General features: G+C 43.9%; 1 protein-coding gene across 1 annotated transcript in view; it reads right to left on the bottom strand.

The window, feature by feature from the left end:
* TRPC5 (transient receptor potential cation channel subfamily C member 5) overlaps window positions 1-27850 on the bottom strand; it is a 242908-nt gene that overhangs the window by 142673 nt on the left and 72385 nt on the right. The window lies entirely within an intron of this gene.

Below are 27850 nucleotides of genomic sequence, written 5' to 3'. Positions count from 1 at the left end.
AGCAAGGTCCGTCTTGGACCGGCAGGAAAATCATTTTCAAAAATGTAACAATTAACTTTTCTTAGTTAGTGAGGTGTTTTATTTTCTTTATAACAAATAAATGAGTTTTATTAGAAACCTTCCTTGCGTTTCTTTTAAGATTATTGACAACTTGGATTAAGCCACGACCCATCTCCTCTAAACCAGGGTAATTAGTCCCAGAGCCAAACATGGGATTAATAAATGCCCTGACAACTGCTAGCACGAGGATGGTTTGATTTATGGCTTTTTCCTTGTTTTGTTACTTCTGATAAGAGCGCATAGGCAATTAGTTTTTAGCTACTGAGGTACGCTAATTATTTTGCTAAGATGCCGAAACAGAAGAAAAAAGGAAAAATGAAGCACAGAGCTTTATCCTCTTTGGAAGAAGAACAGGAGATAGTAACGCCCTCAAGATTCCAGCCTCTTGCTACGGCTACGCAATTGGAACAAGAAGGTGCCATGGGTGAAGAAGATCTGAAAATGCTTTCGGAAACACATCAAAGGACAGATATCAGAACAGCTGCTTTTGAAGATAATGAACTGCGACTGAGGTCGGTAGCTTTTTCTTCTCAACTTGCATGCTATGAATCTATTCTACCAGAGCCCACAGATTACGATGTGCATGGTGCCAGGCCAAGAAAGTTTCCACAAACGGCAAAGCTTTTTCACCCCCACGCAGAGAGAGAAGTAATTCATTACTCTTCTCAAAGCCCTGAGCTCACCCAGCGTGAGATGGCCATCAAATCCTATCGTGAGCATGTAAAATATTATGAAAATGAACTGTCTCGATTTAAGAGAGATTTGTTTATGCTTGAGCATGATAAGGAAGAATCCCGTGACTTAAATTTTTTAAAAAGCGCCATATTGCCTTCTTCTCCAGAGCCAAAGACACTCCCCCTGGTGGATCCTGTGTCAGGCCAATTAAGGCAAAGAGCACTGCACACGTCACATGAAAGTCTCCCTGATCAAGTTACATATAAACATGCCACGTCTGCAAAGCTGCCCAAAGGTGCAGCACCATCTGCTGGCGAAAGTAATTTACTACAGGAAGCTGAAATGCCACAAGTGTCTCCACAGGCCCAAACTCAAACACCCCCTGGTGGTGATGGTGCCTTTTTAGATGGAACACAGCAAAGGCAAATGACTGCATCTCCAGCAGGTCATGCCAATATTGCAGCTCAAGCACAAATGGCAACTGGAATACAGCAGATTCCAGTGCATCAGCCACAGCAGCTACAAATGCCTGCATATGTGCCCCAGCCACAAGTGCAAATAGGGCCACCTCCTGGCCCACCTCCAATGGCACAACCAAGACCATTTTTAGGTCCACAACAGGCACAGCAAATACCACAGGCATTTCTGCCAGCACAGCCAGCATTTTATTTATTTATTTATTTATTTATTTATTTTTCATATTTGTATACCGCCCTACTCCCGAAGGACTCAGGGCGGTGAACAGCCATAATAAATACAAATACATATAGAAATTAAAAACTATTAAGAAACAGATTAAGTAATTTAGGCTCAAAGATTAAAAAACATCCAAATTTATCTAAAGAGGTTTAAAACCCAATTTAAAAGACAGTTTAAAAGCCAATTAAAAAGAGAGAGTTAGGCCAGACCAGCTTGTTGGAATAGAAATGTTTTCAGGGCTCGGCGGAAAATGCGTAAGTCTTGGATGTTTCGTAACTCCGGGGGAAGCCCGTTCCAGATGGTAGGTGCCCCCACAGAAAAGGCTCTCCCCCTGGAGGCCGTCAGTCGACATTGTTTGGCCGACGGCACCCTGAGGAGTCCCTCTCTATGGGAGCGAACTGGTCGGTGAGAGGCTATTGGTGGCAGGAGGCGGTCTCGTAAGTACCCTGGTCCTGAGCCATGGAGCGCTCTAAAGATAGTAACCAAAACCTTGAAGCGCACCCGGAAGACCACTGGGAGCCAGTGCAGCTCGCGCAGGAGGGGGGTTACATGAGAGCGCCACATTGCTCCCATTACCACCCGTGCGGCCGCATTCTGGACCAGTTGGAGCCTTCGGGTGCTTCTCAAGGGGAGCCCCATGTAGAGAGCATTACAATAATCCAGGCGTGAGGTGACAAGGGCGTGAGTGACCGTGCGTAACGAGTCCCGATCCAGAAAGGGATGCAACTGGCGAATCAGACGAACCTGATAAAAAGTCCTCCTGGCTACGGCCGTCATATGCTCTTCAAAAGCCAGCCGTGAGTCCAGGAGGATGCCCAAGTTGCGAACCCCATCTGTGGGGGCCAACGACTCGCCCCCAATAGTCAGAGATGGCGCCAACTGACTATATCGGGACGACGGAAACCACAGCCACTCGGTCTTGGATGGGTTGAGTCTGAGTTTGTTCCTCCCCATCCAGATCCGTACGGCCTCCAGGCACCGGGACATCACCTCGAGGGCATCATTGGGGTGGTCTGGGGTGGAGATGTACAGCTGGGTGTCATCAGCGTACTGATGGTACTTCACCCCAAAACCACGGATGATCTCACCCAGCGGCTTCACATAAATGTTGAATAGAAGGGGCGAGAGGACCGATCCTTGTGGCACCCCACATATAAGGGGCCTCGGGGTCGACCTCTGCCCCCCTGTCAACACAGACTGCGACCGGTCAGAGAGAAAGGAGGAGAACCACTGTAGAACAGTGCCCCCCACCCCCAACCCTTCCAACCGGTGCAGCATGATATCATGATCGATGGTATCAAAAGCCGCTGAGAGGTCTAATAGGACAAGGACTGAGGAGCAACCCCTGTCTCGAGCCCTCCAGAGATCATCAACCAATGCGACCAATGCTGTCTCTGTGCTGTACCCGGGCCTGAATCCCTACTGGAACGGATCTAGATAATTCGATTTATCCAGGTACTGAGGCAGTTGTCATGCAACCACACTCTCAACAACCTTTGCAACAAAGCGAAGGTTGGAGACAGGACGATAATTTGCTAATACAGCTGGATCCAGGGAGGGCTTCTTGAGGAGGGGCCTCACCACCGCCTCTTTCAAGACGGTGGGAAAGACACCCTCACTCAAAGAAGCATTTATAATCTCCTGGAGCCAGCCTCGTGTCACCTCCCGGGAGGCCAGTACCAACCAGGATGGACACGGGTCCAATAAACATGTGGTCGCCTTTAGTCTGTTCAGTATCCTGTCCACGCTTTCGGGAGTCACAGGATCAAACTCTTCCCAAATAATATTCTCAGGACCTGCCCCTGTCATCTCCTCTGGATCAATCCAGTCAGAGTCTAGCTGTTCACGAATCTGAGCAATTTTGTCATACAGATATTGTACAAAATCCTCAGCTCTACCCTCCAAGGGGTCTTCCCGCGTCTCTTGATGGAGCAGAGAGCGGGTCACCCTAAACAGGGCGGCTGGGTGATTATCTGATGACGCAATAAGAGTAGAAAAGTAGTTACTCTTCTCTACTCTTATCGCCACTAGGTAATTCTTAATGTGGGATCTTACCAGTGTTCGGTCGGATTCAGAACGACTAGCCCTCCAACTGCTCTCTAGGCGTCTTTTCCGGCGCTTCATCTCCCTCAGCTCCTCAGTATACCAAGGAGCCAGGTGAGACCGGCGCCGGGTCAGAGGCCGCAAAGGCACGACTCGGTCTAAAGCATCAGCCGCCGCCCTATCCCAGGCGGCCACTAAGTCCTCAGCCGAGTCGTGTGCTAGAACCTCAGGAAATGGCCCAAGCTCCATCTGGAATCTCTCAGGATCCATCAGGCGCCTGGGGCGGAACCACCTGGTCGGTTCCGCCTCCCTGCGGCGGGGTGTGGCGGTTCGAAGGTCCAGGCGAAGGAGGGAGTGATCTGACCATGACAAGGGTTCAATCACTATATCCCCTATCTCGAGATCACTCAACCACTGTCCAGAGACAAAAACAAGGTCCAGTGTGTGTCCCCCCATGTGAGTAGAGCCATAAATTAACTGGGTCAGGTCCATAGCCGTCATGGAAGCCATGAACTCCCGAGCCACCTCAGATGTCTCGCCAACTGATGACAGGTTAAAATCCCCCATGACCATAAGCCTGGGGGTGTCAACAGCCACCGCGGCTATAACATCAAGCAGCTCAGGCAGGGCTGCTGCCACATGGCAGGGAGCCAGGTACGTGACTAGCAAACCCAACTGCACCCTATGACCCCACTTCACAAGAAGGGACTCACATCCAGCCGTCTGAGGAACAGTGGCCTCCCTTGGTCCAAGACCCTCGTTAATAACAACCGCCACCCCTCCGCCCCTCCCCTGAGACCTTGGCTGATGGAAAGCACGGAAACCTGGTGGGCACATATCAACAAGGGGGGCTCCCCCTTCCTGGCCCAACCAGGTCTCCGTAATACCCGCCAGGTCCGCACCCCCCTCCTGAATAAGATCACAAATGAGGGGGGCTTTATTTACCACGGACCTGGCATTGCACAGCATCAGCCGAAGGCCTGGGGCCCGAGGTTCCCTACAACCTGGGGAACGAGAAGAGCTTTGAGGGTCGGAGCGCGCCACCGCTTGTAAACAGCGAGGACGCACTCCCGTAGGATGATGTGGCCCCCTGCTCCCGCCATATCTGCCCCTCCCACCTACAGTATCGATGTTATGGGCATCTGTATCGTAAGATCTAATCATCTCCTTGACCCCAGAGTTCACACCTCCCATGCCATGCCCTACGGCTGGCCCAGATACCCTCCCCCGCGGGTCTTCCCCCGAACCCACGTAATCTACCCCCCTCCCAGAATCCCTTAAAATCTTATTAAGAAATTTCCCTAAAAAACCCCATAACCCTCTTTTTGCTGTATGCCATCTCTCCGGACTCCAAAGTCCGTCATCGAGATAGGCCCTCGATAAAGAAGAGGGCCAGACCTGCGAGAGGGGGGCATCTCGCAGTTTGAGGAGTTCTCCCAATGAGTACATTTTGTAGCTAGATAGTCTATAGCTGGTAGGCATGTCCTAGTTATCCAGGGTCCTGTGGAGAGAGTATCAATTAGAGGTACAAGTCATTTTAGTCCTGCTGAACTCTCATATCAGCGGTAGAAAGAGCCATTTTGAACTCAGATGTGAACATCGATCACCCTCTCACGGCAACCAGATATAAGGGAGGAAAACAGCAGCTATAGTCCTGTTCTTTCAATGTTGTACCTAGGCATAGATGGAATAGCCAATCCTTGAGATTAGAGATACGGATAGTCTGTGGGAAATATATATAGTAGGCGAAAATCCAGGGAGACTCAGATGAAATAAAAGTAAGGAAATTCTCATCCTGATATACAGGAAACAACAAACCTGGATAGCAAATGATTCACAAAAAGCCGAATATCCGGTCATAAAAGGGCGATAGGAGATAAAAAATACAGGAGGGGAGATGGAATAAGGCAGTCACTTTGTAGAAGCAAAGCCCCCATGATAGATATAACAATCATTTCTAATCTCCTTAGCTTTCTTTAGGTCTTTTATGCATGAAGGTTTAACACCCCCCCCTATAGAAAGAGAGGGGGGAGGCCTCTGGGATGGTAATCCAGAGCTGGCCCAACAATGGAAGGATCAGCATCTTTCCATTGCCCAGGAGATCAGTTGAAAATAAATAAGAAAGGTCCCTATTCTCCTTTCTGAGGCCTCTTTGGTCTCTAAATTGCTTTGGTTTTTGCTGCCTGTAACTGCCAACTGTAACTGCTATTTCGGGCGCCATTTTGGAATTTTAAACTGCCACCACCATCGGCCTCCTCCGCACCGATTTCGCCCACCGCCGGCCTCTGCAGGCAACCTCCAATCTTGCCAAGGGTCTAACGAAGTCAGCCCAGGGTGCCAGACAGTCATCGCAGCTGTATATCGCCATCCATCCGGCAGCCTCTGATGAATGTAGGGCCGGCTGTCATGAAGCTATCGGCCCAAATTCGCTGACTCAAATCCCACCAGCACTGCCCGTCTCATTATAAGCTGTTTCAGATAGCGAAGCCACAAAACCGCTCTCCTAGAAGGTCTTCCGGAGCCGAAAATGCTCCCATCGGATCGGCAAATCAGCCCTCTCAACACACCATGGGCCATAGATGGGTAATTGGCCCTAAGGACCCCCAACTGTCAGGACATTACCCCCGTAAAACCGGAGCTCCATCGGGAGTCGCCATCTTGGGCATGTGCGAGGGTTCTTTCTTTCTTTCTTGGTCCTGCATACCAAGTGCAGGCTCCTCACCAGGCATTCTCTGTCTCTCCACTAACTGGTGAGTCAAAACTAAAAATGTCTGAACTCCACGGTTCGAGATTGAAACCTGGTGAACAAATTGGAGGACATTTGACCAAACTGAAAGGTCTGAGAACAGAATTGAGAGAAAGAGGCCATAACATTGAAGATATTCAAATGATCAGCATCATTATTAACTCTTTGAATTATGAATGGAAAGATGCTGTTACAAAAATTAACCAAGTCCCAATTGCTCAACGCACAGTGGACAATGTTTGTAGACTTTTAATTGAAGAAGAGGCATTCATGCTAGCTACTCCACACTTGAGAGGACCACCCGCATCAAGAGCTCCAGCTAGGCGCCCCTTCCGAGGAAGGACCTATGCTCCAAGGATGCCAAGATGCTACACCTGCAATCGTGTGGGACATGCCACCTGGGATTGTCCCCAACGAGTTCCAGCTCCTGTCACATACCAGCCCAGAGGAACAGATTCCAGAGGCAGAGGCAGAGGCGGAAGACAAGGTCGTCGTGGTCCCCGGCGTGATCCACAAACTCCACTCGCCACATTGGCTTTAACCAATGATCCACAACCTCAACCAGAGTACGACAGACGACTCCTGTGGACTTTGGACAGTGGTGCAGCATTGCATGTTACCTATAGAAAGGAACTTTTCACAGAAATGCACGAGCCTGAACCAGAACTACGTGAACTTTATTCTTTCTCAAATCATCCTTGTCAGGTCAAAGGAAAAGGAACTGTTTATGTTGAAGAGCTCGATGCATTCATTCCTGATGTTTATTACATACCAACAGCAACCAGTAATTTGCTTAGTCAGTATCACTTGTCTAGAATGTTAAAGTTCCAAGTTCACCACCTTGAAAAAGCAAGTTACATAGTTAAAGATGGAGATATTGTTGCTGAAACCATATTAATTGGTGGTGTTTATTACTTAAAGCCAAAGCCTAAAAAACAAACACAGGCAAGTATGCAAACTCCAAAAAGGGAGAGCACAGGCCCAGAGAGAGATGCTCCAGAAAGAGATCCTGTTGCTATTCCTAAGGCTCCTAAAGCCAACAAAAATAGAATTGGTAAACAGATTGCTCAGAGCAAGCCTGAGGTTCCGCATAAAAATGTTAATGTTGAGAATTCACTAACTGGTAAACCTTTGCATTCCAGGTGTATCCATAAATGGCATAGAAGATTGGGGCATGCCAGTTTCCGTGTTCTTAGGAAGATGCCGGAGTTCACAAAAGGTTTGGATCTAAAGGGGTGTAAGGTGTTTTTGGATTGTGCTGTATGCAAGAAGGCCAAATCCAAAGCAGCAGCTATTCCCAAACACGCTACACGCCTGTCAACACGCATTTTTGATTTGGTTCACATTGACATAGTTGGTCCATTCCCGCCATCATTTGGTGGTAGAAAATATTTTCTAACAATTGTTGATAATTACTCTAGATATGGATATGTATATCCTATGAAAGAAAAATCAGAGACCTTTCAGATCTTTAAAGACTTTGCAACCCTTGTTTCTACCCAACACCAAGTTCGCATCGCCAGAATCCAGAGTGATCGTGGTGCCGAATTCATGTCTCAGCGTTTCCAGGACTGGATGCGTAAGAATAGAATTATTCATCAGACTTCACCCCCTGACACATCGGCTCACAACGGAGAGGTACTGCAAACCATGATGCGTTGTCTCCTAGAAGACGCCAACCTTGATATGATATACTGGGGTGAAGCTATCAAGTATGCAAATTACATTGTCAACCGTACTTGGAGCAGTGTAACAAATCAGACTCCTTTCTTCATGTTGTATGGCTACAAGCCTGATCTTAAAAACATCCATATTTTTGGTTCATATGCTATGGTGAATATTCCCTTAGCTCAAAGAAGAAAAGGAGGTCCAGCAGCAAAGAGACTGAGATTTATGGGTATTGATGATAACTCAAAATGGAGCAAATTTATTGACTCTAAACATGTAATTGTGATTTCCCAATCTGCTAATTTTGAAGAAGATATTGACTGGTCCAGGATTCATTCCAATGATCCTGGAGTTTATTTTCCCAGAGATGATACTGCTGATGCTACGCAGATTGATGATCAAGATTCCACTGATTCTTCTCAACCCGATGTTCCGTCTTCGCAAGCCGCGGATGCTGACGCTAGCGACGAAAGTGAGGACGAGGACGAAGCAGAAGAAGACTGGACAGTTGTTCCGAGACGCTCCAAGAGGGCCACAAAAGGGATCCCTCCACAACGATATTCTTGGCAACTGACAAAAGCACCCTTGCCTTTGATTTGCAATGTTACACTTCCACCTGATAATTTCACACAAATCAAGCAGCTCCCTGATTCAGAGCAAGACAAATGGTATGAAGCAATGCAGGCTGAAATGGACAGTCTAAAGAAACTTAAAGTATTTACACCTGCAAAACCTCCAGCAAACAAAAAGGTCATTGGCACTCGATGGGTCTACAGAATCAAAAAGAAACCAAATGGTGAGTCATTGTACAAAGCCAGACTTGTAGCTCAGGGTTTCGCTCAACGTTATCCTGAGGACTACACAAATACCTACTCACCGACAGTCAGAACTGAGAGTGTAAAAATTGCTTTAGCAACTGCAACTATCCTTGGTTTAGAAGTTTTCCAATTTGATGTTGACACGGTTTATCTACATGCAGACCTAGACGAAGAGATCTACGTGAGAAGTCCTCCAGGATTCCGACAGCAAGAAGGGGATACCTGGTTCCTAAGCAAAAGTCTCTATGGTCTGAAACAATCTGGTTTAATGTGGTATTTATGTCTTACTGACAAACTAAATTCAATGGGCTTTATTAAGTCCGAAACTGATGAGTGCGTGTTCACAAAAAAGATCTAACAATGCATATGAGATAGTTCTTGTTTATGTTGATGATATTGTTTATATTGGTCCAAATAAGCAAATGAGTGAAATTTTTGCCAAAGCTTTGCAGAGATACTTCACATTGAAATCATTAGGTCACATTAGCACTTATTTAGGTGTTCAGATTGAAAAAACACAGAAGGGGTTTAGTCTTTCACAAGAAGATAAAATTGAACAAATTTTGCATCATTGCAACATGAAAGATGCTAACACAACAAAGACACCCATGCAAACAGATTTTCACAACTTGACACAAGAAGAAAGTCCTGAGTTCGAGGATCAAACACTTTATCGTTCAGTCATTGGGTCACTGTTATACATTAGTAGTTGGACCAGACCCGACATTGCACTTAGTGTTAATCTCTTATCTCGACACGTAGGTAAGGCAAAACAGTTTCATTGGACATGTATTAAGAAATTATTGAGATACCTAAAATACACCAAACACATGAAATTATTGTTAGAACCAACACATACTGATTATGCAGAATTATGTTGTTATGCAGATTCTGATTGGGCAAGTGATAAGAAATCACGCAAAAGTACTTCAGGTTATATGATGTTCTTAAATGGATGTCCTGTTTATTTGCAAGTACGTAAACAGAATTTTGTTTCTTGTTCATCTACTGAAGCTGAATATGCTTGTGTTTCAGATGCATGTAATTCCCTAACTTTGTTTGATGCTTTAGTCACAGATATCTGGACACACCCGATCCGACCGATCACCGTGATGGAAGACAATGAATCGGTGGTTTATATTTCTGAATCTCATTTTACAGGTTCTAGGTCCAGACACATTGACATTCGTTACCAAAACATAAAACATTTGGTGAAAAAAGGTTTTGTCAAAATGCAATATGTATCTACACATGATCAAATTGCTGATATGCTCAACAAACCACTTCCAGCAGCTCAACACGAGTATCTGCGTGAGAAGATGTGCCTTATTTGATGATGAACTGATATTCGCTCAACTGGCAAAAGAAGGGGAATGTCACTGCGTTATTTTATTTACCAGCTGAGCTCATTATTTCTGGACTATCTGACCCTCCGTAGCTTGCCAAGAATTGTTATCAGTAAGCTACGTGTTTCCGCATCCACCCACATTCCTTCACTTGCTTCTCAACTTCTCTTTCCTTTGTTCTCCTGCCAGCAAGGTCCGTCTTGGACCGGCAGGAAAATCATTTTCAAAAATGTAACAATTAACTTTTCTTAGTTAGTGAGGTGTTTTATTTTCTTTATAACAAATAAATGAGTTTTATTAGAAACCTTCCTTGCATTTCTTTTAAGATTATTGACAACTTGGATTAAGCCACGACCCATCTCCTCTAAACCAGGGTAATTAGTCCCAGAGCCAAACATGGGATTAATAAATGCCCTGACAGGTATCACTTACCATCAGGTTGTCCTTGCTTTCTTCATCGCTATCATAGGCCACAAGCACTCAAGGTCCCTGGGCTGGAGTTCCCTCCTTCCCACTGGGTGGAGGAAGACCTCCATGGCTTTGGCGTGCAAACTTTTCCCTCTCAGATGCCTTCCACAGTTTGTTTGTTTTTTTTTTTTTTTTGCTTTGCTGGCTTCAGGGTTTTCCCTTTTGGCATAGGGGCTGGAGCCAGGCATTTGGCCACACAGTGGCTTTGCTGGCCGTAACGGAAGCATTTGATGGGTTGCCCGGAAGGTCCCCTTGGTTGCTTGTTAGCTTGGCAAGGGCTAGACTGACAGTCCAACTGGCATTTTTCAGTCTGGATCTTGCCAACCCTGAAGCTGACCTGACCAAGGCCATTTTGAGGCTTCAGTGTTGCCATACTGGAGCTGAGGTATAGGGAGGGAGGGAATAGGGATACCTGGGGTTTTGTAGCCAAAACAAAATATTTTCTCTTGGGAACCAAGGATATTCCCACAGGTGGCCAGGCAACTGGACAGTATCTTGATTGGACCATGTGATTGATTGTTTGGGGAAGGAGAAAATTTTTTAATTAGGTGAAAACCATGGGAACATTCAGAGTTGGTTTTCACCAGCCTGTGCCATTATGATATATCCAATAAAACTATTCTTTGAGGAATCTACCTGCCTCGGAATTCTGTTTACTATGGGCGCATTACTTGGAACCCTGACAGCTCTTTGGTTTCTTCTTGGCTGGCCCGTGTTTCTTGTGCCAGTTGAGTTAGAGATCCATGGCCACTGCCATTTGGCACCACTTGTGAATGCAGTTGGGGACTCCTCGGCAGATGCATGTGTGAAAAAGTGGAAAAGAAGTTGCTCAGGCCATTGCTGCAACTTTCCTGCAATTCTCCTGAACTCCTTGACATACTTCTTGGCCGGATGACCTCTCTGCTTGATGTCGTGGATCTCAGTCTCAGCTTCCTGGGTCTGGGATTCATCCTTGAATCTGGACCTCAGTTCTTGCAGAAAAACATAAATGTTCCCCAGCTCTTGTGCATCTTCATTGTAGAGCTGGTTCACCCACTTGGCCACTTCCCCTTCCAGGCAGGCAATTACTGCTTGCACCATACAGATATCAGAGATATAGTCACGGCCATAGTCATCAATGTGAGGCCACACCTGATTTAGGAAAAAGGCCAACTTCTTGAAGTCCCCATGAAAAGTGGCTCTGAGCTGGGGTGGCCGGGCCAGACCTGCTTGTGGAGGGGAGGGCACTGGAGCTGGCAGTAGTGGCGGCAGAGGGGGAGCCCACTGTGTTTAGACCCAGCCATGTCCCAGGTAGTATGCCCATCCAGGAAGTGCCTCTAATCCCATGACCCGATAGGATACCCACTCGGCATTGCCTTGATGGGCTGTGCCATGGTCCAGAACTTGACTGTGATGATGGCGCTGGCAGGGGGATAGCCACTCAAGTTGCTGGGATGGAGGCTTGACCCCTGGAGGGAGGGAACATCAAGATTGGCTGGGTCAGGATCACCTGGGTCTGCTTAACCCAGTGTGCTTGCTCCAGGCTCTGGAAGCTGAACCTGTCAAACCTCTCTGGCAGGCCCTCCAGGGTCTGGCTATGGGCCACTATCCAATATTTCCAGTCCCCAGACTCATCTAAATCCAGGGGTCCCTTCTCCCTCTATTGACCCATCCAACTGTCAAAATGCTATGGGTACTTTCATTGTCCTCAGTTTCAGTTCCATTTTTTCCACCACCTCTGGGCTGATTACACACATAGTACACCCAGAGTCCAAAAGAGCTAGCATCTTCCCCTGGGCACACTTAACTCCATCGGGATGGTCATGGGGCCCACATGCTAACTTACCAGGGGGTCATCATCGGTGTCAGTTTGGCTGTCCCCTGGATGGTTGGAGCTCTCGGCTCCTCCAGGCCTGGAGGAGCGAATTCAATGACTTCCACACCTTTCAGGGCTGTTTCGCGGTTCTTTGCTGGCGGCTTCTCGGCTCTCTTTTCTCCAGATGAGGTTGGCTTGGAGCCAGGTTTGGAGAAACAATCAGCAGCTCGGTGCCCCTCCTTCCCACATCTGAAGCATGTGGTGGGCCTGGGCTTGGATGCTGGGCCCCCTTTGGCTGCTCTTGGGGTCTCTTTTGGGGTGGAGGGGGAAGGCTTGTTCCAGCTGTGGCCCCCTCTGTACCAATCTCTGGCCTGGTCAATTTCCACATCAACTGCCAACACATACCAGCGGTGCAGGTCTTGTGCGGGGGGCTCGGGAACAACAGCCTTGGTAGACGTCCTCATTGAGGCCATCCTTGTAGCCCCATCAGGGCATGTGAACAACCAGCTGGTGAAATTCCTGGGTGCATTCAGCCACTGATCTCTTCCCCTGGGTTAGGGTTTTCATCCTGGTTCTAGCCTTTCATTCAGCCAGGGGATCATCAAAATGTACTCAGAGAGCCACCATAAACAAGTTGTAATCCCTCAGCAGTGGGGAATCCTCATTATGAAGGGCTACCATCCACTCAGTTGTGGTCCCCTCCAGGGCCATGGTGACACACCGCACATTTGCTGCCTCTGAGGCAAACTCCTCCCCATACTCCTGCATATGATTCCAGACTTGGCCTAGGAAGAATCCCAAAGCCTTGGGATCTCCTCCGTATTTTACTCTAGCTGAGGAACCTTTGGAATTTGGCACCTCCGGGGAATTACACCCTCCCCCCCCCACTGGGGGGCCTGGGCTGCAGCCGCAGCTTGAATGCCAGCAGCCTGCGCTGGCTTTGGCTGAGCTCTGGGAATCTTGTCTGGGTTTTCAGGGGCTCCAGCTCCCCCCCCATTGCTCAACTTCCTCCCATGCAGGCAAGGCATACCTTTCATGTGCTCTCCAACTTTCAAGAGCTTCTTTCAAGAGATGCAGGGCTTGAGTCAGCAGGTCTTCTTTGTCAGCTTCCTGCCAGGCAGCCTCTCCACGCTGGCATCTGGCAGCTGTCACCCCGAGGGGGAACTCCTCTGGAGCTTTCATCCGTCCTACACCCAGCAACCATTTGGCTCTGACCGGCTTTTCTTCATTCTGCAGTTCAGACATCCATTTCAACTCTTCCCAGCCATGGCGAGACTGGGGGGGTGGGGAGTCAACCCAGCAGCTCCCATGTCCTCCTGGTCACTGCCTTGGTTAGACATTCTTTGCTCAGCCCCCGCAGTAGAGTTTTTTCCGAGATGGCTGATAAAGCAGATCTTGCTTAATGTCAGGTGTGCCTCCATTCAAAACTCAAGAAAGAAAAAACCCCAATTCCATGTTTGTAGAGAAATGTACTTTTACTGAGTATGAACTGATAGCAATGAAAGGAAAGCAAGATCTGAGGATAAAGGTGCGAAAATTACATATTGAAAGTATTCTCAAATCCCTCCCCCTCCAAAGGCCCTGGCTGAATGTCCAATCCCCAGCTCCCCAAGGTATCATGTGAGGTGCATCTTCAGATGCCCCCCTCCATCTGGTATACCAGAATGGTTGACCTTGACTGGCTATCAACAAGTCCATTCAGCTGCGCAGAAGACGATGAAAGCATCCCTCCCTTTTCCTCCCTTTTTGGTCACATCACAAGACATCTCCACCAGCTCGCTTCCCCACCCAAATACCTATACCTCCCCCCCCCCATTACTATGGCAGCTGATAGCAAGCAAGCATCATAGAGGCTGACAGGACCCCAGAGAGTGGCTCCAATTTTATCAGAGAATTTGGAATTAAAGGAGAATCAGCTTGATGTCAGACTTCCAAGTAATGCACCCATAGAAAACAAACTCCAAGGCATTCAAGCTCCTCAAAGAACAGTTTATTGGATACATCATATTGGCACAAATTGGTGAAAGCCAATTCTGAGATTTCCCGCGGCTTTCACCTAATTAAAAGTAAAAGTTTTCCCTTTCCCTCCAAGTCACTAGTCATGCTGTCCAATCCAGGTGCTGGCCAGTTGATGAGTTACTTGCTCCTCCTCTGGCCAGCCACTTATGAGAATGTCCTTGGTTCCCACAGGAAAACTTTATTGTTTTGGCTACAAAATCCCCTCTAACTATTTCCCCCCTCCTGCTGCTGTGTTCACGCCTGAAAAAACTTCTTCGGGTTTCTAGCTCGTGGTTGTAGAGAGTCTTAACTCTCAAGAGACAGATCCTTCACTGGAACCTTTAGAAAATATAAGGATTTTTTTCTCCTGGAAGACAAATAATAATAATAATAATAATAATAATAATAATAATAATAATAATAATAATAATAATAATAATAATTTTATTTCTATACCACCCTTCTCCCGAAGGACTCAGGGCGGTGTACAGCCAATTTAAAAACACAAGACACAACAATAATTAAAAATTAAAATAATTAAATAGATTTGGCCGATTTAAAACTCCAAAAATTAAAATAGCCCAATTTAAAATTATTATATTGACAGCCCTGCCTGGCGGAACAACAGGGTCTTCAGTGTGCAGCGGAACACCCGGAGGTCAGAGATCTTACGTATTTCCGAGGGCAGTTCATTCCACAGGGTTGGGGCTCCCACAGAGAAGGCCCTCCCCCTGGGTGTCGCCAGCCGACATAACTTGGCTGATGGCACCCTGAGGAGACTCTCTCTGTGGGAACGGACTGGTCGGTGGGAGGCTATTGGTGGCAGAAGACGGTCTCGAAGGTACCCAGGTCCTGTGCCATGGAAGAAAGAAACTTCTCTTGAATCTACTGATATTTGCCAATCATTTCATAGGAAATCATGAGTTACAATGAAATGTGTTGAATATAGTTATTCAAATGGTTATGGATCCACTTCTTAAGTGGCATCTTGAGATCAGTAGCCATGATGCATGAAATTGATTCCTCTTCTATTTGGAATAAAGACAGTATATTTTTTGACAGAGGGATTGAGGTTATAACTCAGAATGGAACAACTTGCTGCAGCCAACTCATCATGGGAAAACTTGTGGCCAATTTGCTATGGAACAATTCAACAATGCAATGTAATTATTTAAAATAATTTAAAAATTATTTTAATTTTTGTCACTTACATTTCATTTTCTCCCTCTTTTAGCATCCTCTCTTTAATGGTTCTATTTCACCATTTATTTGATATTAGTGAAACTCTTGTCCCATGGTGAATTGGCAAGTGGGCTGTGATGAGTTGGCCACAGCAAATTGGCTGCAGCAAGTTGTCTTAGACCCCTGGAACCGACGCGGCGTGACTGGTTGGGAAAATACCAGGCTCCAATGAGCCTGGCGAAACCCAGCCAGATGAACCGTCGCCAGGGGGTCTTCGGACTGGATCTGTCCTGTAGAAGAAGGAGAGGCAGCTCGGTAGCTAAAGAGGAACAGGCAAGTTCCTTGGAAAGCCCGAGAAAAGCTCTTCAATCCAACGATGGGAGCGGCGATCAGTGCGAATCACCATGAAGCCGGAGCATCCGGAATAAGTGTTGTGCAGGAGTGAAGATTTGGACAGAGTGCTGGTACCGGGTAAGTGATTGGCCAACTCACAGGTAATAAAAGAAAATTTGGAAAATTTTAGAGTTACGCTGGCGTGGAAATAGCGGCTAAATAGAGATGGGGGGAGACAACGGACAGAGAGAAAATACGGAAGTGACAAGCACTCAATAGGAGAGCCCAACTAAAGATTTAAAATTGAATGTGAATGAAAATATAAAGTTGGAATTTGGACTTTTCAGATTTGGATTGGATGATAAACTGATTGGTTGGATATAAAAGTTAAAGAAGAAGTGGGAAAACTTTCTTTTTCTCTGTTTTGAATTCGTAAAGATTGATAAAGTGGATTACAATACAAAATGGACACTTTTTAACCGGCTGAGTGGAATTGTGGATTGTAGAGAGACATCTTCAGGAGAAATAAGAGTATGACACTAAACTTTTGGTTTTGAGGGAAAACTTTGAAGAAGTGAGAAAAAAAAATAAAACCTTGAATTTTTAAAATGATAAACTGTGAGAATTAAGGAGGATTTGTGTGTCTATAAGCAGTTAGACTTTGATGATTAAAAAAGGAGGATTACAATGTGGCTTTAAATTGGAATAATATCAACCCAGAAAGAATAAAATGGCGCAGGAACTTAAGGAAATGATGAAGATAATGTGCTTGGAAGTAAAGGAAATGATTACAATCTTTGATTTTTTGGGAAAATCAAAACTTGATGAAACAAAGACTGAGCCAGAATACATGGAAGCTGAAAAGGAAATAACCAATAAAAAACAGGAAAGAGAGATTGACAACGAAGAAGAAAACAAAGACAAAGAGACTGACTATGGAAAATTAAACAATCATATGGGTTGTGATAATAAAAGGGAGAACCTTAAAAACTACAGTGGCATTAATAATGGAAAATATAGAAAAAGGGGAAAGAAACAGAGAAAGAAAAGAGGATGGAATAAAAAAATATAAAAAGATTAAATGATTACACTGGGATTTACAGTGGAAGTACAAGAAAGAGGGAAAAGGGATGGAAAATAATGGGAAATAAAGGGCAAAACAAAAGATTTTATGACTTTAAAATACAAAACAAATCTACTGGGATTAACAATGGAAATATAAGAAAAAGGAAAGAGAGAGGAGGAATAATGGGTAATATATTGCAGAACAGGAGAGATCAGAATCTTAAAACACAAAAGAAAGGAAGAGGGAGGAAAAAGAAAAAGAAAAAAAATAGAAGAGGAGAAATGAAGAAAGGAAGAAAGAAATGAGAGAGGGAATACATTTAGAACTGTAAGATTTAACAGGTAAGATGAATGTTAGAAAAAAGATAAAATAGTGATACCAATTAAGTGACTTAAAATGATGGGAAAAAATCTTCTGGTGGCTCCACGTTCCCCGAATGGACGCTCCTTTAGGAGCTCCAGCCCCGTGATTCCATTTGCCGCTAGAACAGCGAAAATCAGCTGTTCTAGTGGCTCAAAACTCTCCCCCAGGGAAAAAGGGGGAGAGAAAAGCAGAAGGGTCTGGGTAGAGCTCCCCTAGACCCCCAGGCTTTTTTTTTAAGCCTGGGGTTTGCAGGGTGAGAGCTCCCTGAAAGCCCTTCAGTGCTCTGGATCCGGGACGATTCTGCTTTATGCAGAACAAAGGGTTGCAACCACACCAGCAGAGCAATTTTAAGGATTATGAGAAAATTTGAACCTGGACGCTGGCAGAGCAAAATCAGGAGAACAGAAAATGCAAGTATTAAACTTTTACTCCGTTTAAAAGAAAAAGAAAAAAGATGGCGCTTAAGGGCGTTAAAATGAAACTTACTAGTGAAAGTGATAGTTAGGTTTCAAATTGAAGGAGATAACTTTTAGAAGAGAACGATTTCCAAAGAAGCATCAGCCTCAAATCTATATTCAAAAATTTTCGAAAATAAAAGCAGGGGGAGGAGCAATGTTGAAGAAGAAAGTACTATTGAAGAAGAAGGACTGGAAAAAATATAGGAAGAAAGGAAGAATTGAAGATTAGTTTCTTTTGGGGAGGATTTTAATAATAAATTTGAAAAGTTTACTGAAATTAGTATTTTTTAAGTTTAAGTAAAAATGTTTAACTAAAAACTTTTTTTAAAAAAATTAATTATCGAGGTATTAAAATGCTTAACTTTAAACTTAATTGATAACTTTCTGAAAGTTTTGAAATTGATATTTTGAAGAATGAACTCAAGAAGTTTACTGAAATTAGTATTTTTTTTAAGTTTAAGTAAAAATGTTTAACTAAAAATGGATAGCTTTTTAAAAATTACTGAGGTATTAAAATGGTTAACTTTAAAGTTAATGGATAGCTTTCTGAAAGTTTCAAAATTGATATTTTGAAGAATGAATTCAAGAGTTAGAAATAATTTAACTCAATGGATTAATAGTATCTTTAAGTTTATATTCTGAAGAATATTACTGAAGTATTAAAATGGTTAATTTAAAATTGAATGGATATAAAATAATTTTTTTTCTTCTAAAAAGATATGCTTTAAAGAAAGTTTTATAATGTTTAAATTAGAACTTCAAAAGAGGAGGCTGATGAACAATTTTTAAAAGAGGAGTTAAAGAGTGTGAGGGAGTTTTGAATCTTGTAGTAAATTAGTATATTTTAGCTTATGTTTGTTTAATGCTATTATGTATGTATCTATTTTGTGTGGGAAATTCAAATGCAGGAATGCTTGTGATTGGTTAACGGTTATTTCTGAACTGTATATAAGGAGGGCTGTTGCCTGTGTTTCTTTGCTGAAGTCTCATCCTGAATTAAAGAGCTGTTGTCACTAGCTTGCTTGTGTCTCTTGTTATTCCCGCGCTACAACAAATGCTATACCTTGTTTTTGCTCTGGGAAGTCGGGGGTTGGGGTGGGGAAGGGGGGGGTTGAAGGTTGTGTGAGGATAAAATGGTTGTCTAATTTTCAATAAAATTAAAAGATAGATAAATGTATTAATAGAGAAGTAAGGAAAGTGGGGGAAATGTCATAATAAAGGAAATGAATATTAAGATATGATAAATATTGGAGGAGCAAAAAGAAGACACAAAAGATGTATTCAGAAGATATATTGACTGATTGATTATGTATTGTTTGTTTGTTTGTTTATAAAATGGGGCTTGGGGCTACATGGGGCTACATGGGGCTTCCCTTGAAGAGCACCCAGAGGCTCCAACTGGTCCAGAATGCAGCAGCGCGGGTAGTGACGGGAGCAGCATGGCGCTCCCATGTAACACCGCTCCTGCGCGAGCTGCACTGGCTCCCAGTGGTCTTCCGGGTGCGCTTCAAGGTGTTGGTCGTCACCTTTAAAGCGCTCCATGGCATAGGGCCTAGCTATCTTCGAGACTGCCTGCTGCTTCCGATGACCTCCCATTGACCCGTGCGCTCCCATAGAGAGGGCCTCCTCAGGGTGCCATCAGCCAAACAATGTAGGCTGGTGACCCCCAGGGGGAAGGCCTGTACACCGCCCTGAGTCCTCAGGGAGAAGGGCAGTATATAAATTGGAAATAAAATAAAATAAACTTTTTGAATAAAAAAAAATGGGAAAACATAGAGATGTATGAAGTAAATAAATAAGTCTTATGTTTTATGTTTTAAATATGCTATATTGAAAATTAGAGAAATTGCAAGAATTGTCATATTCTTAATTGCAGTGTTGGAGGTTTATAAAATGATAAGTTGTAATAATATGGATAAATTTAATTGGGGGAATTATAATAATTGTAATATTTTAAATTATATATTTGAAATATAATCAAAAAAGGGAAAAGAAGGCGAATCAAGATTACATTAAGAACTAATTAGGTCGGGGGGAAATAGAAATGATTAAGATGTGATTTATAAATATATATTGTTAATAATTAAAAAGATAAGAGGAATTTTGAGAAATATATCTCTCTCTTCCTTCCCTTTGGCCTGGATAGCCCCAACAAGCTTGTCTGCCTTCCATGCGGCCTTCCCAGTGTCCCCATGGCCAGCTTGCGAAGGCAGGCTAGCGGGCCTAGCCATGAGGACTACCGGGAAGGCAGGCAAGGATAGCAGGGCTACCCAGCTGTGGGGAAGGGAGCTAGCAGCCAACTTTCTTCCCCACAGCCCTGCCATGCTTGCCTGCCTTCCATGCTGCCTTCCCGTGTCCCTGTGGCCAGCTTGCCACCCCCCCTCCCTGCTTCCCTTTTACCTTTCTTTAACATGCCCCTCCCTCCCCAAACCTCGGGAGGGGGCTGCTCCCATCATCACGGCCTGTGAAGAAAGCGTCCTCCACGCCGCAAAGCCCTCGAGGCAGCTGCAGGAGGGGAAAAGGAAAAAAAGGCTCTGCCTCTGAAGCCTCTCGAAGGAGACCTCCTTCTCTGTGTGTTTGGTGGCACACAGAAGGAAAGGGGCTGATTGCAGTTGGCGTGGTTCCCTGTTTCCCTTCACCTGGCTCACCTCAGCCTGCCAAACACACACACACAAGGAGGTCTCCTTTGAGATGCTTCAAAGGCAGAGCCTTTTTTCCCCTTTTCCCTCTCCTGCAGCCTCCTCAAGGGCTTTGTGGCAAGAAGGATGCTTCACAAAGTTTGGGGAGGGAAGCAGAGCGGGTTAAAGAAAGGTAAAAGGGAAACATGGTGGTGGGGGAGAGAGAGATGGGCTGTCGGAAGCTGGAGGCTCTTTTTTTTCGTTCGCTCCGTGTTCCTCCTTCATGCAAAAAAAAAAAAAAAAGCCCGATCTGACTCAGAGCCGAATGTCATTGAAAGCAATACTGTCAGCCTGGAGCATTTCATTTCAGTCTTTAACTGGGCAATGAATTGAACCTCCACCCCTAAAACAGATGTGATGTGGATTGTTTTTTTTTGGGGGGGGGGGGTTAGCGACATGGATTGTTCCCCTTGGATCCAGAAGACGCTTTGAAACAGGACAGCAATCTAGGGCTGGAAGGGACCTTGGAGGCCATCTAGTCCAACCTCCTGCTCCAGCAGGAAACCTTATATCATCTGGATTATTTTGGTGCCTCTAACAGAAAGGAAAATTGCCAGAAAGGAGAAGGAGTTTACTAGGACAAGGCTGCCATGCAGAGGAAGGCAGAAATAGTCCTTGACTTATGACCACAATTGAGCCCAAAATTTTGGTTGCTAAGCAAGAGCGTTGTTAAGTGAGTTTCACCACATTTTACTCAATCCATGACCTCTCCTGGTTCTAACAGTCATGTGCAAGCTAGGGAAGAACATCTGAAGGTATGTGAAATGTTCTAAATGTACAGAAGTTATAGGTATATGTGTGGCAGAAAGTGGACTCTGGGTGTGTTTTTCCAAATGTAGTAAGTGAGGTTGAATGTGTATAGTTTTATAAGAGCTGTGTGTGTGTGTACATACACATACAGTATATATAGTAGATAATGTATCTTTTTTTGCCTATACACACTCTATACTATGTAATATCTATGTACACATATGGCATATATACATAGAATTAAATAGTATATTTTGGATGTTAAGTAGTAGTAAATAAATAGACAGGGAAATTGTATCTCATTGAGTCCTTTGAGGTGAGGAGAGGCCAGGCACCCTAACCCTAACCCTAACTCTAACCCTTGACATGAGTGACATCAAGTTGGCCATGCCCACCCAATCACATGAACACAAAGCCATGCCCACCCAGTCACATGACCATCAAGCCACGCCCACAAAACTGGTAGTAAAAAAATTTGGAACCCAACACTGAACTGACTCACACACAATGCAAAAGCAGCTGGACTTCATACAAAATGGCCCCTGCAACAAGCAGGAATGTCACAGAGTCACAGAGAGCTCAAAAACAAAATATCATAAATACCGGTTCGGGCAATAGGTAGTAAAAAAATGCTTTAAAAAGTAAAAAAAAAGTTCCGACCATCACGCGGCACAGCTGATTGTCACAGCTGATTGTCAGAACTTTTTTTTTACTTTTTAAAAGCATTTTTAAACAATCTATTCACCCCAACCAGTAGTAAAAAAAATGCTAAAAAAAAGTAAAAAAATGTTCCGAGGATCAGCTGTACTGCGTGATCATCAGAACTTTTTTTTTTTTTTTTACTTTTTAAAGCATTTTTTTACTACCAGTTTGGGCGAACCAGTAGCATTTTCACTACCAGTTCAGGTGAACCGCCCCAAACCGGTAGCATTTCACCCCTGCCCTATATCACTTTAAATCTCCTACCAAAACTAGAATGGATGGTGGACCTCTTAATCAAGATCCACTTCTTGCTGAAATGAATAGATCCTGACTTGCACTTCACATCAAAATTACATAAACATTTTCTATATTTTAAGAATTAGTTTGCTCTCAAGAGAGGTCAGGACTTATTTGGTCTCAAGAGAAATCAGGATTTATTGAAAGTTTCACAAAGGTATGAGTATTTGGAGATAACATTTCATCAATTCCAATTAAATGAAAAAGCCTTCATATACCATGAGAAAGGCTTGGCTTGTGGATTATAAAACTATCTAGATTAACAGAAGATGATGTTGGACAGAATAGACAAACAGATTTATTTAGAAGCCAATCCTACAAATCAGAGTGATCACTTCTAAATTTACAGTAATGATCCATGGCATTTGTGGATAGAGATATTACTAATTAAACTAACATATGATCCAATCATTTTGACTCCTGCTGGGTTAGAATTAGCAGGATTAAAGTGATGTTAGTGTTTATCCCTCAGAGATGTACCTACTTGCACATCCCTGCAGCATTTCCCTTTCTAGTAAGTATTGCTACATAAAGACAAATATATATATATAGCCTTCATTCTTTTGTATATTTATACAAAGTCAGCTTATTGCCCCCACAACTGGGTCCTCAATTTACCTATCTTAGAAAGGATGGAAGGCTGAGTCAACCTTGAGCCTTGGTGAGATTCCAACCTGCAGTAATTGCAGGCATCTGGTCTTAATAACCAGCTTAATAACAGGGTGCCTTAGACCACTGTACTACCAAGACTTCTCACCACTTTTTATTTTTAAAGATTTCATCAAGTGCATCCAACCATGACTTTCTTAGCCTTCCCCCTCCTGAGCTTTTCACTCTTCCTTCACATATGTGCTTTGCAATTCAATCCTGATTTGAGTTGTATTTGGAAGGGTATTTTAAACCAGATCAAGAGGCTTTTTAAATCTTTAGGGCTCAAGGTATGGCTGGAAGGCTCAAGTATAACCCTTCCTAAAGGGCCACCTGAATAATTCCCCTTTTAATGCCTAACTTTTTAACATCTTGAACAACTGACTATGAATGGGAGCAGGAGAACAGGAGGAGTTTCCAATTATAGACTTCAGCTTCCTTTTTGATTCTCAACAGGAAATGTATATTAATTTTTTTAAAATAAGTATTGCAATGATATGACACTAGAGATATTGTCTAAGATATCTACAGGTACTTCCAATGACTGTTTGGAAATATCAAAAAATGAAGGGATACTTTATCATTCATGGTGGACGTGAAAAAGAGAAAAGATACTAGATACAAATACATATAGCAATTTGCTGCTCACTTCTTTAGATATTCTTTTTTCGTTTTTGCTATTCTTCATTTTTTTCTTTTACTCTTTCATAATATTTCTATTTCTTCTTCTCAGTTTCTGTAGCTTTTTCAATCTTTGCAAAAAAATTATTTTAATTAAAATTATGCATTAAAAAAATTTATGAGCTGAGAATTCACAATAAACTAACTATGAAACTATGAGAGTTTTTTTTCATAAGGAAACATCAACAAGGATTACCCAGGTTAAATCTCTCTCTCCTTTCCCCTCCTACAAGTTAAGTGCAAGCCAAGCCTATTTGATGATGTAAGATTCAACCATCAAGCTTAAATATGTGGTCCAAACACAGCCCCTGAGTTGGCAGAAACTCCAGGTTTCGGACTCCAATCTATTCAACACCATCCTTTCCCCCACCCAGGCTTCACTAAGTCCACACCTGTATCAGGTCTATGACAATTCATCACTGCCAACTTGCCATGGTGTTCTGCCCCAGCTCCGGATTCCCAAGGATTGTGACACACACCAACAGTCCTTATCAAAGTTATAACGTACCAAGAATAAACAAAGTCCGGCAAAGGTTGGCAACCAGCCCAGAAAACAAGATATGATAAGACACTCAGTCTCCAAAATGCTCTGTAACAATTACATGTTGTTTCCAGCAAGAAATTACTAACTGCGTGCGACTTAAATAGACTAAGGGAGTGGCCAATTATCCTCAAATCTTACTCTCGAGGAGACCTCCTCCTCCTGAGTAGCCACTCAGCAGGAGTGGCAGCCCTGCGTGCTCGAGCATTGAGGAGAGGCTCCTCCACTTCGCTCTCTCCAGTTGAAGGAGCCTCTGGAGGTTCTGAAGGCCCTGGCTGAGTCTCTGCCTCTGGCACCACATCCTCTTCAGTCTTCTCACTGTCTGATGCGAGCGCCGGCTGCACAGGCTGCTGGCTTGACCCCACACCAGCCTCCTCGTCGTTGGGATCAGCCACGATCTGCACAGGCCGCTGGCGGGCCACAACACATGGCCAACTCACCACAGCTAACTTGCTGCGGCCAACCCCTGCAACCAACTCACTGTAGGGCCAATCACCGTGGCCAATTCACTATGGGAGAACTCGCCAACTTGTGAAAAGAGTTACACTAATATTGAAGAAATAGTGGAATAGAATTATTAAAGAAAGGATGCCAACAAAATGAAATGCGAATGACAAAAATTAAAATATTTTTAAAATTATTTTAAATAATTAAATTGAATTGTTGAATTGTCCCGCAGCGAGTTGTCCCACAGTGAGTTGGCTGTGGCAAATTGGCCATGGTGATTTGGCTGCAGCAAGTTGTCCCATTCTGCCTCCATCAGTCCATCACATGCAGCAATGTGCTGCATGTTGAGGTAACTAGATAATCTAACAAAGAGAGGGACTAGAGGTGACATGATAGCAGTCTATCACAGAGAAGAGGGAGTTAACCTATTCTCCAAAGCACCAGAGGGCACGACAAGAAGTAATAGGTGGAAATTTATCAAGAAAAGATCCAACCTAGAAATAAGGAGAAATTTCTTGAGAATGACAACAATTAATCAATGGAATGCTGCATCACTAGAGGCTTTCAAAAATAGACTTGACTGGAATGGTATAAGGTGTCTTACCTTGAACAAGATGTTGGACTAGAAAACCTCCAAAATCTTCCTGCCCTAAGATTCTATGTTCTATCTCCCTTCTTCCTCTCCAACCTCTGCCTGCCATGGGGCACTCCCATATGTTGCTACTAAAAGATTGCAGCAGGTGCACAGTGCAGTGGAAGAACGTTACTCTGTTTTCACAGCAGCATGCCACCATGAATAAACTGTAAGTGTGACCAGGAAATGCCATCTGTCAACATTCCGTAGATGCATTTATATGATTCCCACACATTTTCAGAGCTGACTAGAGTTCAAACAATTTATGCTAATTGGGTATGAGTGGGTAGATGTGGAACTAAGCAAAAATCTTGAGTAATTTGGCAATTTCATTTCCATCTTGGAAAGCCTGTGGTATTTATCTCAAGATGGCCATATTGAGGAGGAACTGTCTAGAGATAAAACACCTCATTCAACTCCAGAGCAGCTGAGATTTCTGTGTGGAATTTCAAATACTGTCCACTTACCAACTCTTTAATGCACTTCACATAGCTGCTGCTCCAACAGGAACACCAGATCCAGTGTAGGATCATGCTCCCATGTTGGCCTCTTGGTTATCATGGTGGTCATGAACTCCTGAGCTGCCTCAGACCTTGCTCTTAGAGAAAGAGGGTTGATGTCCACCAAAACCATAAGTCTGGAGAACTGCCAACCCAAAAATGGAGTCAAGAAGTTCAGATAAGGAGGTTACTGTGCATCATGGAGGAAGGCACCAGAGCAACTACAGGTCTGCCAAGCTCAGCTTGGTGCCTCACAGGCATCCTGCCATCAAAGGCTAGAAAGAAAAGGGAAGGATAGATGGGCAATAAATCTGTGTGTGTACATGATGGGAAATAGGGAGTGGGGACTGACAGGTGATGAAGACCAGAGAAGCTTGGCACCAGTTTGTACCAGTATCCAAGGCCAGGCACCCTGAGAAAGAATGTTGATTACCTCAAAACATCTCAGCATTCTCAAAACACTTCAGTGAGTTCCAATTGGCTGAAGATGGATTGGTCATGGGGGGGGGGAAGGCTGGGATGAGAGGAAACATTTCTGTATCTTTTGAGTGCAGGAAACCCAGAGCTAGCTTGACTTTACTGCAGCCAACATCTTTTTAGTAAATGAACCTTTTGCTTCAACAAAATGGAGTCAAGGGTCTTTCTCTCTTAAGGGATCAGATTGGAGCAGGTCTGACAACAACAATCCCAATAACCCCTAGAGCTCAACTTAATGAACAGGTAAGCGGTGGTTCAACATGAAATTCCTGAATGATGATTACCACACCTTCACCCTCCCAGTTGATGCTAAACCCAAACAGAGCTGGCAAACATCTCCAAAAGGGCACTCCCACCTCTGAACCCAGCCAGACCTCAGTATACCTATTCTCGGCTCCCCTAGGACTGTGTCCACGTCCAAAGAATACGCTTAAAGCCAAGCTGATGTATCTTCATTTAATCATGGCAAACAGCTCTTACAGAAACCAGAATGCAAAACATAGCAAAACAAAGACGCAGCTGTCACGCCCTTGCAATCGAGTTCTTATATAGCGCCTTCTCGATTACACTCAGCTGGGAGGTCTCGTACGTCCTCATTTCCTCCGGGCTTACTGGGATGTCGTCATTTTTCTAGAGCGTTCTCAGAGTGGTAAACTAATCCCACGTGATCCCTTAAGGCACCTGTGCACATAAACGCCTACTCGGAAGCCTATTCCACCACCATCACCCATGTGGCTCAGCCCCCCCCTTCCAGCCGGATATCCATGTTCTGCTGGTGCATGGACACGATGTCGAGTGCTTCTTGACGCTCGACACCTATCAGTTCAGTCCTCTCATGAATGCTTACAAATGAGGGAGGCCTTATGACAGACCTATCTGGCATTTAGAAGCAGCAGCTGAAAACCAAGACCTCTGAAGGTCTCTTAACTGGGTACAGGGACTGAGACCAAAGATCTGGATTACAAAAGACATTGGCCCTATGTTCCATGAGAACAGCCTGCTTCTTGTCTCCCACCATATCTCCCCATGCCTGTCATTATTTATTTATGTATTATTTTATTTTATTTATTTAATTTATCAAGCATATATAAGATAACACATAAAAGTATAAACATGATTATGAATACATGAAATGGATACAAAAAGAAAGGTACATTGGGACGGGGATGGTAGGCACGTTGGTGCGCTTATGGACGCTCCTTACAGATCTCTTAGGAATGGGGTGAAATCAACAGTAGACAGTATTAATACTTTGATTAATAGTTTGTCCAATTTAGAGCACATTTGCCCATTTGAAGTTAAAGTTTGGCAGTTTCCAGAAATAAATCTTCTGAACCATAAACCTTTTGAGGCATTTTAGATCTGGCATTTCAAAAAGATCCAGAACACATCCTGCAGGTTAGCTCAGTTCCTCCTCAATGGAAGTTTTATTACTGCTTCAAACCAAATCAAATCAAATCTTTATTGTCAATGCACAAAATGTATACAATGAGATTGAATGAGCCTTATGCTTATGCATATTATAACAGCCATTTGGCAAATACTGTATGCCTGCCAGAAGCTTCTCAATATCTCAAATGTCCCTCCAAAAGAAAATAACCAATCTTTATCAGAAGACTGAAAAAACTAGGAAAACTGACTTCAAGTAAGCATTTTAATCTGAAATGGAGAAGCACCACAATTCCAATCCCTTAGATGCTGCTGGAGATGAGAAGATTAGTGTTAGAATACATTTTGTTGGAATTTATGTAAAGTCTGCATTACTATTAATCTTCTC

The sequence above is a fragment of the Pituophis catenifer genome, unplaced genomic scaffold (genome assembly GCF_029215685.1).
Source record: "Pituophis catenifer annectens isolate HBS135680 unplaced genomic scaffold, rPitCat1.0.hap2 SCAF_11, whole genome shotgun sequence".
Classification (NCBI taxonomy): Eukaryota; Metazoa; Chordata; class Lepidosauria; order Squamata; family Colubridae; genus Pituophis; species Pituophis catenifer.
The sequence above is the reverse complement of the archived record's forward strand: the minus strand, read 5'-3'. Positions and strand labels throughout refer to the sequence as shown.